The following is a 15,873-nucleotide window of genomic DNA, read 5'->3' on the forward strand; positions in this document are numbered from 1 at the left end:
CTGATACTGTAAAAAAGCCCCAAATTACCCTACTTAGTTCTGAAAGATGAAGCTATGGTAGCCTTTTACGGATGGATTTTAACATGCAGTATCTAAATTTTTTGTCAATAAAACCTCATTTAAAAAAAATAGATATAATTTAGATTAAATTCTCTTCACGTGATTTGTATGACATTGCACTGCTGCAAATCTAACATTGGTCTGCTCTTGGCGGAATTATGCTCTTCTTTCAGGAACATCTGAAGTTCAACAGCATCTTGACCTCTGGCTAGGGCTTGTAACAGCTTCTAAGATCTAAAATAGCAGATAATACAAGTCCTAATGTGAATGATGTAATGGCAATACCCTGGATAAATATACCCAAGGCAAGATGAATCTAGTGTCGTAGTTGTTTATACTAGCATTTGCTTTTCTGCAGTAGACAGAGCATATGAAGTTCTTAGCACGTCTATAGCTCTGGTGTGAAACCAGGGTCAGCATGCATTTCGGGGGTCCCTTTCAGACTCAGTGTGTCAGGGGCACAGCAATCTGTTCCAGCTTCTAAGCTCAGAGAGTACTTTTTGAAAGCAGACTGTGTTTAAAGCTTTGAGGACTGGAGGTATCTTCAGGTCAGTTGCCGGTTTTGACCAAAAGGGAAGCCATCACATTTCTTAACAGCCTTAACCAGTTTATTCAGAAATTAAAGTTACTAAGTAACTATATCCTGGAACTCCTTGCTTAAGTTAAACAGGCCTTTTTGACCCAGGGAGGGTAATGCTTCTTTAGACAAACAGGTAAACAAAGGCACAGAAAGGCAGTCAGTGAACCAAGGTCACACCATCAGTTATTACTATTTTTGGAAGTACAATTCATAGGCCATTGCTTGATCATGAGACCTCTGTGAGGTTGTCTGAGGCAGACAGGATGGGTTTACAAGCTGTTATCTTAACACTTCAGTGACAATTAATCTCTTCTAAAAAAATCAGTTCTTTAAGAATAATCACATGTAAAATAAAAATAAAAAAAAGAAAAAAACCTCTTCCCAAACGATAGCTTCTGGGCTTGCTTGTGAAAAATTACCCATTTGTTTAATTGAAAAGAGCGATTTATCAGGCTAATTTCCTTCTAGCAACCAGAGACCTTTCAAAACTTGATTGCAGTTAATGTGCCAGTGTTTCAAAGCGTTTCAAAGCTAATGAAGACCTTTAATTTACTGTTGAAGTACAAAGTGGGCTGAGTGGGTTGGACATTTCGTGCTCCCGGGGCAGCAGAGGTGCGGATGAGACTCCGCTGTTGCATCAGCTCCTCAGCGAGGCCCAGGCGTCCTGCAGGAGAGCTGGGGGAGGCCAAAGCCGTAAAAGGATGTGCAGAGGCAGCTCCCACTCTGGGTACAGGCCATGCTACCCCTAACCTGAATAGCAGCAAAGAGCTCCAATTAAACAATCACGAGCCAGGTTACAAGTGGAGATTGTACAACTAAATACCTTAGTCAGGAAGGACAAAAACTCACCTTTTTGTTCCCCCATCTACGTTCTGTGCTTTGGTGACACCTAACAGCTGCTGTTCTAGAAGAACAGAAAACAATGGGACTCCCAGTGCTGGGCTGGAGAAAGGGAGCTTTAGCATTTGTTATCAATGTTACAGGGCCCCAGGATAGGAGAGACGAAATAGTGTGTACCTGTCATGCATAGCTGGACATAGCAAGGACCAACTGCAATACCAACCAACTGCAAGTAACTCGCCAAAACTCAGTACACCACACAGTGGTGGGCTAATACTGTCCCCATCGCAGGTCAGCAAAAGTTGCTCAGTGTTGGCCTGTGAGAAGCCAGGCATAAATATTTAGTCTTGGTATTTTGCTCCAGTTCCTTGTTCTCTTTGCTAGTGCTGACAAAGCTTGTCGGCACCCTTGGAGATTCGTTGGCTACATCTTCATCCCTGGAAACATTCAAGGCCAGGCTGGACGGGGCTCTGAGCAACCTGATAGAGTTGAAGGTGTCCCAGCTCTCTGCAGGGGGGTTGGACTAGATGGCCTCTAAAGGTCCCTTCCAACCCAAACCATTCTATGATTCTATGATACAGACACTCCTATGAATCCCTCATTCTCAGGAACATGTAGATGTATTAATAAGTTGGACCTACAACTTTACCGGAAACACTCAAAGTCTGGAGGGAAAAAGATTATTAACAAAAAGAGGAAAAGTAGTGCACGTGTTGCTGAACCAAAACATCACATGAGATAGCAGCTGAAAGTTTTCTAGTCAAGATGCTGACCACACTGGTTTACCGATCAGGTGTGCTCCTTAAACCTGTTTGTCGCAATAAGCATTGTTGAAACAGACCCAGTTCAGCTCATCAGCACTGAACAAAGGCAGGCAAAATAACTAAAGTCATGTCCACTTCAGGAAGGAGGAAAATCGTTCCTGACGCAAAACTGAGACAGCATGGCTCAGATGAGGGAAGGACGTCTTCACAGCTACTAGGAGGTGTCAAGGATGATCTTATCTTCTCATTTACTCCTGATACTGAAATAGGCAATTGAAGAAAATATCCCCCCTCCTCCCGCCAGCCTCCTAAAGATCAACACATCTGCAAACACATTCTGCAAACCTATTCTGCAAACCTAAGGGAAGAAAGCCAGATTGTAGCCTGCCTTATCTCTTCTGACTTGCTAAATGTATTTCAGGCCTCAAGCATCACATGACTGTACATAATGTGTGGATACAATAACTAATGTGGCTTTCATAACGGATCAGCAGGGATCAGCAATGTTGAACAAACACCCTTATTTGCAAAAGCTCCTTCCCAGCCCACGAAGCAGGTGACCTTGTCTCCCAAGGGTTACAGTGCAAAGTTAATGATCCGCAATTAAAGAATTAGAAACTCATGTGAAATTTATCCACAGCTCCCCCTTAACCTCACCATTTTGCACTGAATCAAACAAATGCTGTCACTGCTCTATAGAAACCTAGTACAAAAAAAGAGGCCGGCTCCTGACAGTGCAGGACACAGCAGACAGCACATTTTCTGCGAGAAGGCACCTGCTAGGGGTAACAAGATTTCATGAGAAAGCATAGATCAGTATCTTGTTGAATGTCCTTTGCTGTACCTCCAGCTGAAGAACATAACACATCTCTCACATAGTCCTACCTAGTCACATGGTATACTAAGTAGGCCTCCATGGCGGTCTGGGGACTCCTGAAGACCGGGTCAAAGTATAAGCTATTAACATTGACCAGAACAGTTTTCTACACACTGGAAAGTTCCGACTCTACAGGATGAAATCCTGTATGCTCTGCTGGACCACAGGATTCAGGTATTCACAAGATTTAATTCCAGATAAAATGCCACATGGAAAAATTCCCTGCACATTGCCTCTCACATTCTCAATAAATTACATTCTCTATCTCGATGGTGAGAAAACCTTTCTTGCCCATGTATTTATAGAGTAACCTTATGTGCACAGAAGGCATTTCTGACCACACTACACTCCTCTCACAGCTGGTGTGCCTAAGTCGGGCTCACAGAGTTTTGCCATTTCCACTTGAGGACCCCTTGAATCTCTTGGTCAGTGTAACCTCTGGATAAGTCCTGGGGCTTTTTTGACTTTGTGGGCCTGTGCACGCCATGCTCTTTCCTCACTAGGGAGTTTTTGGCTGGGGCAATGCATTTACTGGCATTGAAGCTGGCTTTAGAAGTTGCAGCCTGCCCTAAGGGACTAATTCCTACACATGTGCTGTGCTAGTCAAAGCTTTTGTCTGGCTACAAGACCGACAGGGAGCTCCTGTGACAGAAATTCAGCATAGAGGAGGAAACAGTGAATATTTTAGATCCACTCTAACGCCTGCTCCCCTTAAGAGACCTGAGGCAAGCTGGCAGGAATCCCAGTTAGGCAAGGCGTTTTTGCTGAGACAAAGCAGGGCCTGTTGGTCATTTGTCTGTAAGAGGTGGAGGGCCTGAGCTGGCACGTCCAGGTCTCTCTCTTCAGGAGATCCAACAAGGAAGCAGGCTGGTGTCTCTAACAACCTCCATTTCCTCAAACACATTGTCAGCATCGATTCCCTGTTTTTCTTCTTCAGAAGGGTCTTTTTTACATAATTACTTTGATACAAATGAGCCCTGCTGGAGTGTTTTAGGAGATAAAGCCCAGTTGTTCCCATAGTCTCTAACATGGGGTCTTCCTTCAAGTATCTCAACCCCTTTGATTCCAGGCAGCGCATTCCAGCAAATACGGGAAAATACTCTCCTCCTCTTGCCTCTCATACCAGGATAAGAGTTTTAACCCATTGTTATCCCTTGAAAACAGGATACAGTAGCATGCACAATAACAACTCTCATGCACTCCACAGAGTCTAATACTACAGACAGAGGAAAACCAAAATGAAAGATGTACTAAAGAGACATAAAAATAACTGCACAATTAGGAAATGTACACACGTTTGCCTACACAAGGCCTGCTTCTGTAACACTTGGGAGTCATGTATAATTGCTTCGGTCTCCAATCTGCAAGTGCAAAAATCATGGAAATGTCATCTTTATCAACAGGATACCTCTGCAGAGAACTAGAAATGTATTTTCACGTCTTCAGATTGTGCGTTCCACCATGGTGACCAGGGAACACTTTTACTTGGTTTATACACCATATTTGTAGATGCTGCAAGGGAGGAGCTGCTGAAATAAATTCAGTGAACATAACGAGCTGCAGAACTGGACCATCTTGCCTTCAATCCTGTTTCTGACAGTAGCAAATGCTGGTGGCAGAATGTAAGAATAAGTCACTTTTGTAGCCTCTTCTACAGCACCTTGTATAGTGCCTGACAGGTACAAAACCTCACATTTTTCTAAACCACTCTGTAGACCTTGACCCTTTATTTTAAGACCAAAATTTTAGTAGTAATATCTGAGTGCCCGGAGGAACAAAAGCTGAATTGAGGAACAAAGAGTCTTTAAGACAGCAGGGGAAAAACCACTGAGATATTTTAAAATGGAACATTACAAACACTGCAAACAAGCAGACTAAAGAAATGGGACAGCGAGACACACAGGGGAGCAAGTGGAAGGAGGCAGAGTCAACTGCATTTAACTGCATAGAAAGTTTGCTTTATATAACACATTTATTTCCACTCCTAGGCTTAAATCATGGCTTTCCTCTGCCACTGGCCCCAGTAAAAAAACAACAGCAACAACGACATGAAGAATGTTCCAGCTTTGGGGATCAAGGGAGAAATTCAGGCACTAGGTTCTATAATATGGTCACACATATCCCCCTTGCAACTGCTTTCTCTCCCCCTGCTGTAACCACCCATGTCTTTGTCTGGAGAGCTGACAGGTTTAAATAGAGCATATAAAACTGGCTGTTTTCAAGACTCCATTTCTGCCTGTATCAGAAAGCATGTAACAGACTTCTTTACACTCAGAGTCACTTTTTCAAATTTCAGTTTTGATTACTGCAGGGCTGTGTTTCACACTATGCTGTTATTTATTTTAATGAACTCTGCCTACTCTATCATTTGGTTCAAACTAGGAGATCTTTGGAGCTGTTATGCTACGCACAAATTCAGGATGATACAGCAAAGTAATCTAAATGGAATGAGGCCAAACAACATGTAATCATGTCTAACAAGGAGGGAGGGTAGAGAGTGCAGAGGGGGATGGGTGGGGAGAAGTGGAGATGCAATAAATACCGTGCACAGAAGAACAATGCTTCTTACTATACATGAGTCCTGACAAACAAACAGGAGGACAGCTCTGGCTGAGAGGGGAGAGCAAGATCTGGCAATCAGGTGGACGGACAGTGAAAGCCATTTTCTGAACTGGTGGCTGAGTTTTTGGTAGTGGCATGTTTTCACGAGGAAGGAAATGTAGTCCTAGAGAAAGAACCCTTCAGCAATTTGCTCTTAGGTTTTTTGCCTTGCTGTTCATGACTAGCATAAAGCAGAAAAGGAAAAAAAAAGAAATGGAGTTACACCAAGAAGAGATACTCCAGGCAGTTACCTGCTTCCTATTCTGCATGTTACCTGAAGACTAAGCATGCTCAGTTCTTAGCATTAACTAGAGTCTTCCTTATGTCTCTTGCCCTGTAACTCAAATTAATTTCTGCTCTTCTTACTCTTTCATTGGACTGAGTAGGCAGCACTTTTGAGATCTGCTTCTTGGGCACAGCTCAAAACGGGATAAACTTCTGAGGCAGAGATAACACTAAATGGGTCCAGATGTTTGCAGAACAAATAGATGAGTTGAAGGTAAGGCAATATATTCACTAGAATATTTCACCATTTTTGCTCCAGTAGAACATTTCCCAAGGGGAAATGATAACGGAGTAAACTAGGTACACAGTATCTGTTAACTTAGGAACGTGCAGAAAGAAAAAGAGCAGGAGATAATGAAGTCTAAGGAAGAGCAGAAGTCCTAGAGGCTTGTATTCCTTCCTCATATACCAACCACACTCATGGAAGCACTATTGTTCTCCAAATTCTTGGACATGAACCTATAACTAAGCATACCAGAACTCCCCCTACTGAGGAGCTACCATAACCACAACTAAATATTTGGGGAATTTCTCTGGCGAAAGACTTCTCTGTTGGAAAGTGCTGATTTGTTGAAACCAAAGCTTTATGTGGAAAAACGTCAGCTTCAATGAAATATTAGCTGGGACAAGGTTTTTGTGCTCACAGTGCAATCGCTTGGCAAGACCAGGCAGATACAGCATTCCTTCTGCACTGTCCATACACGGCAGGGTCAGACAGACAACCAGACAGACATACAAACACAAACCAGAAAGGGCAACCTCTTTTATGTGGAAGGCCGGATTCAGAAGAGGCATTTGAATGTGGCCTTTCCCACTGGGATACTACCATATGGGAAGGGGACATCTTTCTTCAAAAGACAGGCTTACGCGCTTTGGTTTTCTTTTTCAAGAAGAGAACAAACAAAAAGACAAAAGCATTAAACTTGTCATGAAACAGCACTGTGTTCCCGCTCTCCAGTTTTAACACAAATGATATCATTGCACTCACACTAGGGACTTGATAATTATTTTGGCTGAAGAAAACTAAACAAACAAGAACAAAACCTTGTAACTCTGTGTGATAGCACTACATTTAGAAAGATTAAACATAAAGCTTAAAATGAAAGAAATTTTGCCTTGCTCTCTCCCCTTCAGCCTGAGGCTGGCTCTCCTTGCATGAACACTTCCATACTTGTTGCCAGCATCATTTCACTAAATGAGTGGAACAAGGTGCAAGCTGGGCCCCCTGACTAGGGGAACAGCATTTTCTGATGATGTTTAAAAGCCCTAAAAATCTTTCTAAAAAGGCCAGACCCCCTGTTTAAATTGTGTGGCTGCAGTAAGATTTTGTTTGAAAGACTCTAACTGCAGGAAGTTGGGGTTTCTTAGCCCAGATGGAAAACAGAAAGGCTCCTTCTGGTTCTTGAATCTCATTCTATGCTATCATGAGCAACGGTGTTGTTTAACTCCCTTCCCAAACACCTGAGGCCCCATGTATGCCAAGGACTTTTAAAACAGCTCACTGCTTGGCAAATTCCTACTTAGCTCGACCTGGGTGTGTGTTTGCCCATGCTGATGGCTGCACGAGGGCTGCTGCTGCATGTGCTCAGAGTTGAGGAGCTTGGCGTGCTGCTCTGTGGTGTTTCTGCTAAAGGCAGGTGATGCATGTTTCACTGTAGTTGTCCTGAGTCCAAAGAGAACTGTGCCTCCTCCTGATTCTGTGTTTCCAAGGCGGCAGCATCAAGTAGCTTCAAGTCACTATCAAACTTGGACAAAAACAAATGAAAGAACTACTTTTCTGGATATATTTATATGCCTAGCAATAAAAGATGCCCTTTAAAAATGTTTTTGGTTGGGTTTTTTGGAAGCCACAAGCCATGAAAACAGGATGAAGATGAAGTCTTGCAGACTCTGCTTGCTGGAATACAGTCGAGTGTAAATTAATTGAGGTTCCAAGCAGCAATGAAGACCAGTCCACAAACAAGCTGTGAGCCCGTAACAACCTTGACACAAGTCTGCAGTTAGGATTAAAAGCTGAACCAGGGCTGTTTCAAAAACCATGGTATTATCTTCTCTTAAGTCCTTTTCTGGTCCAAAATAAGCTTTATTTATGGATCAGTATTATGTGACTGACATTTTTATGTCCCTCGTTTTCTGTACGCAGTCACTGTTGTGGCAACAAGTGATAACGCCTCACACTTCAGGGTTTGCTGATGTATAAGCCACTCAGAAGGAACTACCCAAGGAGAAGGCAACAACGACCCATGCGTTAGCCACATACAGAGGGTGGAGTACAGTTAAAGCATGCTACTGTGTCATCAAACCTTCCCAAGCAATTATCAGAAGAAAGGTTAGCAGGGGCACTTTGGTCCCAGGCTGTGTTTGCCCACCATATTTTTGAGCTGTAAAACTCAAGGGCTAGAAAAGGCCAAGAAAATTCAAGAGCCACTTGGTGAGAGGGAAGGGCTATTTGCCAAAGCATGGGTCAGTGGAAATCTGCTGTGACCAAAACAGTAAGTAACACAAAGTTTGCCCCCATGTCACACCTTCTATTAGGGTATTGACTTCCAGCATCCACATGACTGCATCTGACTGACAAGGCAGTCATGATTCAGTTAGCCATCTGTACAAACTCACCTTCAGTACTATCGTGGACATAAAGAGGTACACATAGGAAAGGAATAACAAATCTATCACCCCAAATACCATAAAAAGATTATGTTCCCAAAATGCAGATGTTGAATCAGTGATTTACTACGTTTTCTTTTCCATTTTGCCTCATAAGATTTTTTTCCTGAAAATATGTGTCCCACTTGCTTAGATAATCCAGCCTAAATACTTACAAGCTTTGTAGGAAGTTATGGCTTGGCTGTAGCTTTTTGACTAATGGTAGGAGAAAGATCCATAACATAATCCTGTAAGGCTTGATTCAGTCACACTTCAAAATCAGATTTTGGCACACCTGCTACCTTTGTATTTAGAATCATTGACACATATTTACAGCCTTTTAAGTCTGTTTCTTCCCAACTTTCAGTCTAAACATGTCCTTGAAAGCACAGAAATATCCATGACAAATTAGAAGATATGCATCGAATGGTTGATCACAAAAATCTTTATCTGATAGGTAAGAGAATATTACTGTTACACCATTGTCCAACACAGAGGCAAAGATTCTTTAGCAGAAAGGTACCTTGCTAGCACATAGAATACAGAGAATCAAGTGGGTTGGAAAAGACCTTTGAGATCATCAAGTCCAACCGCAAACCTAACACTGCTAGTTCAGCACTAAACCATGTCCCTAAGCACCACATCCAAACATCTTTCAAACACCTCCAGGGATGGTGACTCAACCACCTCCCTGCACAGCCTGTTCCATTGCTTGACAACTCTTCTGATTAAGCAATATTTCATAATATCCAATCTAAACCTCCCCTGGCACAACTTGGGGCCATTCCCTCTCGTAGCTTGGGAGAAGAGACTGACCCCCACCTTGCTACAAGCTCCTTTCAGGTAGCTGCAGAGAGCGAGAAGGGCTCCCCTCAGCCCCCTCTTCTCCAGGCTAAACCCCCCCAGCCCCCCCAGCCGCCCCCCAGCACACTTGTGCTCCAGACCCTGCCCCAGCCCCGCTGCCCTTCTCTGGACACGCTCCAGCCCCTCAAGGCCCTTCTTGTCCCGAGGGGCCTAAACCTGAGCCCAGCATTCGAGGTGGGGCCTCCCCAGGGCCGAGCACAGGGGCCCCATCCCTGCCCGGCCCCTGCTGGCCACACCAGGCTGACACAAGCCCGGGGGCTGGTGGCCTCCTTGGCCACCCGGGCACTGCTGGCTCATGCCCAGCCAGCTGTCAGCCAGCACCCCCAGGGCCTTCCCCGCCGGGCACTTCCCAGCCCCTCTGCCCCAGGCCTGGGGCGCTGCCTGGGGTTGGTGTGACCCAAGGGCAGGACCCGGCACTGGGCCTTGTTGTACCCCATGCAGGCTTGCCAGAGACTCAAATTCTCTGAACATAAATGGCTTGATAATGAGGAGAAATACTGCGTTTAAACCACTACTGCAAAGCTACCATGTTTGGGAAGTGGCTTTTTTTGTTTAGGTTTTTTTTTTTAATTTTTTTTTGTCTCTTTTCACTTGTCACTCAAAAAAGAATAAAGGAACTTCTGGTCAAATGCATTTATAAGAAAGGATTACAAATTTGTTATCTTCCCCCTCCACTCCTTTAAAGTGAGTATTTTCTGGAGAGAATGGCATTGCTAAATTGTTGAAAAAACAGAATGCAGGCTGCCCCCAGGCACAGCATAGTCCATATATCACATCCAGTTTTATCTGCTCCAACAGCAGGTGGAACAAATTTAGGCAGTCAGGATAACATTGTTGTCACTTCCATATTGTGGTCATGTATAGGGTTTGTGTAGCAAGTTTTTGGTAGCAGGGGTGCTCCAGGGGTGGCTTCTGCGAGAAGCTGCTAGAAGCTTCTCCTATGTCCAATAGGGCCAATGCCAGCTGGCTCCAAGACTGACCCACCGCTGGCCAAGGCCAAGCCCATCAGCGATGGCGGCAGCACCTCTGGGGTAACATATTTAAGAACGGGGAGAAAAAAAATTTGCACAGTAATTTGGAGCTGAAGAGAGGAGTGAGAATATGAGAGAAACAACCCTGCAGACACCAAGGTCAGTGAAGAAGAGGGAGAAGAGGTGCTCCAGACACCAGAGCAGAGATTCCTCTGCAGCCCTTGGTAAAGACCATGGTGAGGCCAGCTGTGCCCCTGCAGCCCATGGAGATTAATGGTGGAGCAGATATCTGCCTGCAGCCCGTGGAGGACCCCACACCAGAGCAGGTCTATGCCCAAAGGAGGCTGTGACCCTGTGGGAAGCCTGCGCTGGAGCAGGCTCCTGGCAGGACCTGTGGCCCTGTGGAAAGAGGAGCCCATGCTGGAGCAGGTTTGCTGGCAGGACTTGTGACCCCATGGGGGAGCCACACTGGAGCAGTCTGTTCCTGAAGGACTGCACCCCCTGGGAGGGACCCACGCTGGAGCAGTTCATGAAGAACTGCAGCCCATGGGAAGGACCCGTGTTGGAGAGGTTGATGATGGAGGACTGTCTCCTGTGGGAGAGACCCCAGGCTAGAGCAGGAAAAGAGTGTGAGGAGTCCTCCCCCTGAGGAGGAAGGAGCGGCAGAAACAACGTGTGATGAACTGACCACAACCCCCACTCCCTGGTCCCCGTGGTTGGCAGGGAGGAGGTGGAGAAAATCAGGAGTGAAGCTGAGCCCAGCAAGAAGGGAGGGGTGGGGGGAAGGTGTTTTAAGAATTTTTTTTCTCATTACCCTACTCTGATTTGATGGTAATAAATTAAGCTAATTTTCCCAAGTCAAGCCTGTTTCGCCAGTGATGGTAGTTGGTGAGCGATCTCTCCCTGATCTTATCTTGATCCATGAGCCTCTGGTTATATTGTGTCTCCCCTGTCCAGTTGAGGAGGGGGAGTGATAGAGTGGCTTTGGTGGGCACCTGGCATCCAGCCAGGGTCAACCCACCACAGGTCCTTTTTGTGCAAGTTCCTTTTGGAAGCTGGTATGAAATAGTACAACTTCGCTAGACTTTCCTGGGATACCACTAGTTTACAACAGCTCTGATTTTCAGGCTTGTTCTCTACCTACCAGTATGATGTGTGGAAATAATCATAAGAGATTTAAGGAAAAGACCGATGTCTTTCTGTGGTTATGCCATGCTTTCTTGTACCATGTTTTACCAATTTACAGATGACTTGCTTATTAACACAGTTTGCCCTCACATAACTAATCTAAGAGCCGGTCCCTGCTATGCTAATCTACCACTTTATGCCACAGTTACACCTGAAACTGGATGAGAAATACAGATTTACTGCAGAGAGCAGCAAACCACCCTTAGCACTGAACTTGCAATCTTTATGAGGCTGGAATTCCCATGGGGTTTTGATTGAGGTGTGCAGAACTCAGTCTTAAAAGTCGTACATGAACAGAAACACAGTAAGGGCAAATGCTGGTAGGGACTTTCATGGTCCTCAGAACACTCCAGGAGTGGTAAACTATAACATCATACACCAACATTAGGATACCAGGAGTTAAAGTCCTTCTGCAAAGAGCAGAAATTAACTGTTATTTTGCTCTGTTCACTTGTTTTCAACTAGATATTTTTCCATCCCCTAATTTCTTAGAATAGAATGAGAAACACTTTTCCAGCCAATATGAATATATTTTAAAAACATTTTCCTCATTTAAATTAGAATGAAAATTCAACTTCATTTTTTCATTGAAACGGTTCATTTTGTCTTATCTTTTCAATTTCAACTTCCATTTATGTGTTTCAAACAGTACAGTTTAAAAAGGAAATTGTTCAAAGCAGATGTTTCAGCAATGTCAAAACCTTTCCTGTAAAAATTATTTTAAAAGACAAAATGTGATAGGATAGTCTCAGAACAAGCCCTCTCCTGAAAAAAAATGTTTGATTTTAATGAATTATCATTTTACAACACATACATTTCAATAAGAAATTCTTGATTAATTCCTTTCAATAACCTCTCAAGAAAGAACATCCTTTTACTGTCTAAGAGTCTGGAATTACTGTGCAAGTGTGCTGAAGAGTGCTAGAGACAGGTATGTGCTCGAAGCCACCTGGGTACTTCTCCTTCATGGCTCGCTCTGGTAACCTCAGAGGAAGCACAGAGAAAGTGTTCCTCCTAAAATGACAAAGAATGCAGTCCCCATGCCCTTGACGAATCAGGCCAGAGCAAAGTAGGTTAGTTTATTTTCACTTGTCACTCCAAATCCTTTGGCACACTCTTCAACAACAAAGACAAGAAGAGTGCATTAAGTGGCTTTACCCATTCCACATTATCCTGCTCTGCATGTGTATTGATGATATAAGCTGAGTGAGTTAAATTAATTCTTTAGAGCATGCCTGTATCTGAAGTTATGTTCTCTTCCCAAGAATGTGAGCAGGGAGCATGTTCTGAATCTTGAGATTCCACTCATCAGTGGAGTATGCTTCCATTACAACACTAACCTGCTATGAAAACGATAGCTTCAATTACATTTTCATGATAAGAAGCTTCCACTGAAGGTGATTTAACAACACATTTTACTGCCTATTTTCCATGCTTGTGCCAATGACTTGGAAAATCGTAAAATTGTAAAAATTTTGTACAAGAGAATAAGCCAGACCTAATTGCAACCTCCAAGTGTCAGCACCGCAGTTCAGTTTTTTCCCTCCCCACCCCTGCAAATCTCAAGTCCACAAGAAACAATGGTGCAACCAGCACCCGAATGCAGAACTTGTTACTCCTGCACTCACATGTGCCTTCTCCAAGCAGATGGATAGAAGTCTCTCTACTAGGCTTAAACTCTTGCTTTCAATACAGGCTTGCTGACTTTTATAATTTCTCATTATGCAGCAACAAATAATATTGAAGAATCTTTGCAGAATACAGATGCCATTAAGAGATTAATGGAGAAGGGAAAGAAAAACATGTTGGTAACAACTACACGATTATGAAATTCCAAAACTTTGCCAGATGGACATTAATATAGGTTCCAAAGGGTCACTTCTGCAGTTCATTGTTGGGCAGAAGTTTATACAGTCAGATGACAATGAGTCAAGCATATTTAAAAGATTCTCCTCTGTATTTAAGTCTAAAAGTATCCTCAAGGATTCCTTTCAAACCTTGTGTTTATAACCTTCATTCATCTCCTCTCTTCCACAGCTAGTACACCTTGCAAGCAAGATTCTTTTCAGCTCTATACCTCAGAACAGACAAGGGGCTGCATATCATATTCTGCTGTTACTGTTCATTAAAAAGATAAGGGAAGAAAAGGAAGCATACATGAGTGTGTGAAATGGACAGATTAGACACCTAAGGCCATAGACAACAGCAGGAATACATTTGCTTCCACAATCTGCTTATGTTTTGTCCTAGAAAACGCATTAGGCATACACTATTAATAAAATGTCACATGCCTACTCATATTGAATGTAGAAGTCTTGCATTTCTTAGGGTCAGGCCTTGAAGACAACATAATTTCTATAAAATAGCAATGGAAAATCAGTTATTTAATTTCTTCAACCACAGTAGAAGAAATTACTGTTTCTAATACCACTCAAAATGGAGTAGGTAAAAATTCCACCCACCACCCACTCCCCCCGAAAATTTTTATTGGTCAAAAACGAATTACAAAACCCAACCAAAACCCAACTTTGTGGTGATTTCTGCAAAAAACTAACAGTACAAGATACTGTTAAAAATTAAAAACGTGTTTTCCTGCATAACCATGCAGTTTTTTTTCTACTAATGTTAATGCCAATCACTATCGTGGGTCCAAACATACCACTCCATGAGATGGATCAATTTTGGAAAGATGTAAGTAGAGACAAAGAAGAGTCAGCAGAGATGCCCTGCGAGGCAAACACTCAGCCTTGTTCTAACAGATGTTAGCAGCATTGGAGGACTTTGGTAAGACTAAGAACCACAGGTCTGGTGTCTTTTTCGTATGAAAGGTTATGCATAGACATCTCTTGTCTAAGACAGATGACAGGATTTGCCTGCAGAGGGTCACTGCAGTTTTCTCCAAGCCCAGCAGGAGCTGCTGAATACTTGCAAGCAGTCCACAGGAAGATGAGGCAAGATTGGAGTCCAATAAATCCAAGACCATTTACTAATCACTCATCCCATTGCTTCCAGTCTTGCCTCTCCTCTCATTTGCCTGTGGCTCCTTTCATCAAACACTGAAGGACAATAATCTAGATCAAGACAAAGGGAATGAATTCTACTGTTGGAAAGACCATGGGGGGTAACACAAAAAAAAAAAAAAAAAAAAAAAATGCACAAAGAAGCACAGTTATTTGGAAAGTTGAAGACCAAATACCCTTCCTTTTCCTTGTTGCAGAAAGCATACACCCCCACACATACTCCTATCAACAGAAAACCAATGCTGACTACAGCCAATGTTCACAGGGAAATGCTCTGCTCAGTGAACAGCCAGCCAGTTCATGTCCCTGTCTCTGCATTCGACTTCAGCTGGCTGCAAAGAGTAATATTATCTTTATAAGTGATGTACACAAGATCTGCGTTAATGCAGGATCTGGTTTTAAAAAACCCCTCTGTCAAGATTATGTAATCTAGCAAATGTAAAACCAAATGCATGTCCCACCAACTAATCCTCAAAAAAGCTGCATTTAGAAGAAAATACAGAGCGCTCACACGGCATTGCTGGCTAAATCTACTAGGTACTATCAAGGCCAAGTTGTAATCTTCCTCATAAAGGTTATCCCTCCCTTGCAGGGCAGAACTCACTTAATTTCACTGGGACCAATATTTGGCTCTCAGAGCATAAACTACGAAGTAGCAGCCAGGCCACACTGCTGCAGCTCAGGCAGCCAACAGCAAAAAAGGAAATGAAGAAGCTAGTACTGCCAGTACTTTGTAGGGGGAATGAGAAGGTCAGCATCTCACAAATATGTTCTGCATATAGACACATGTGTATATGTTTGCAAGAAACTTGTTCCCTCTGCTTGGTGTGATACATGTTGTTTTGTACATGCAGCCCTCTGTTTTCTGATTGCACGCCTTGAGGAAGTACTATTGGAACAACCATCCTAGACAGGGACATAATTGTTTGACTTGGCTGTATTCTCATTTATCAAGCTTTGACACAGAAGCCTCCCTTCCAGGAAAAAAAAGGGGGCTCAGAAACAGGGAGCTGATTTGGACACCTGTTTTAGTGTCGGCACACTGTCAGTGCCTACGCCTTATGCTCTGCAGACTCGTTTCTGCTGCTTTCTACTAGAAAAGCAATAGTTAAATTGGCATGAGGTTCCCTACTGTATGTCATTGACATTTTTATAGTACTGGAATCAGGTGGACTTT

This window comes from Phalacrocorax carbo, chromosome 17 (genome assembly GCF_963921805.1).
Source record: "Phalacrocorax carbo chromosome 17, bPhaCar2.1, whole genome shotgun sequence".
Lineage (NCBI taxonomy): Eukaryota > Metazoa > Chordata > Aves > Suliformes > Phalacrocoracidae > Phalacrocorax > Phalacrocorax carbo.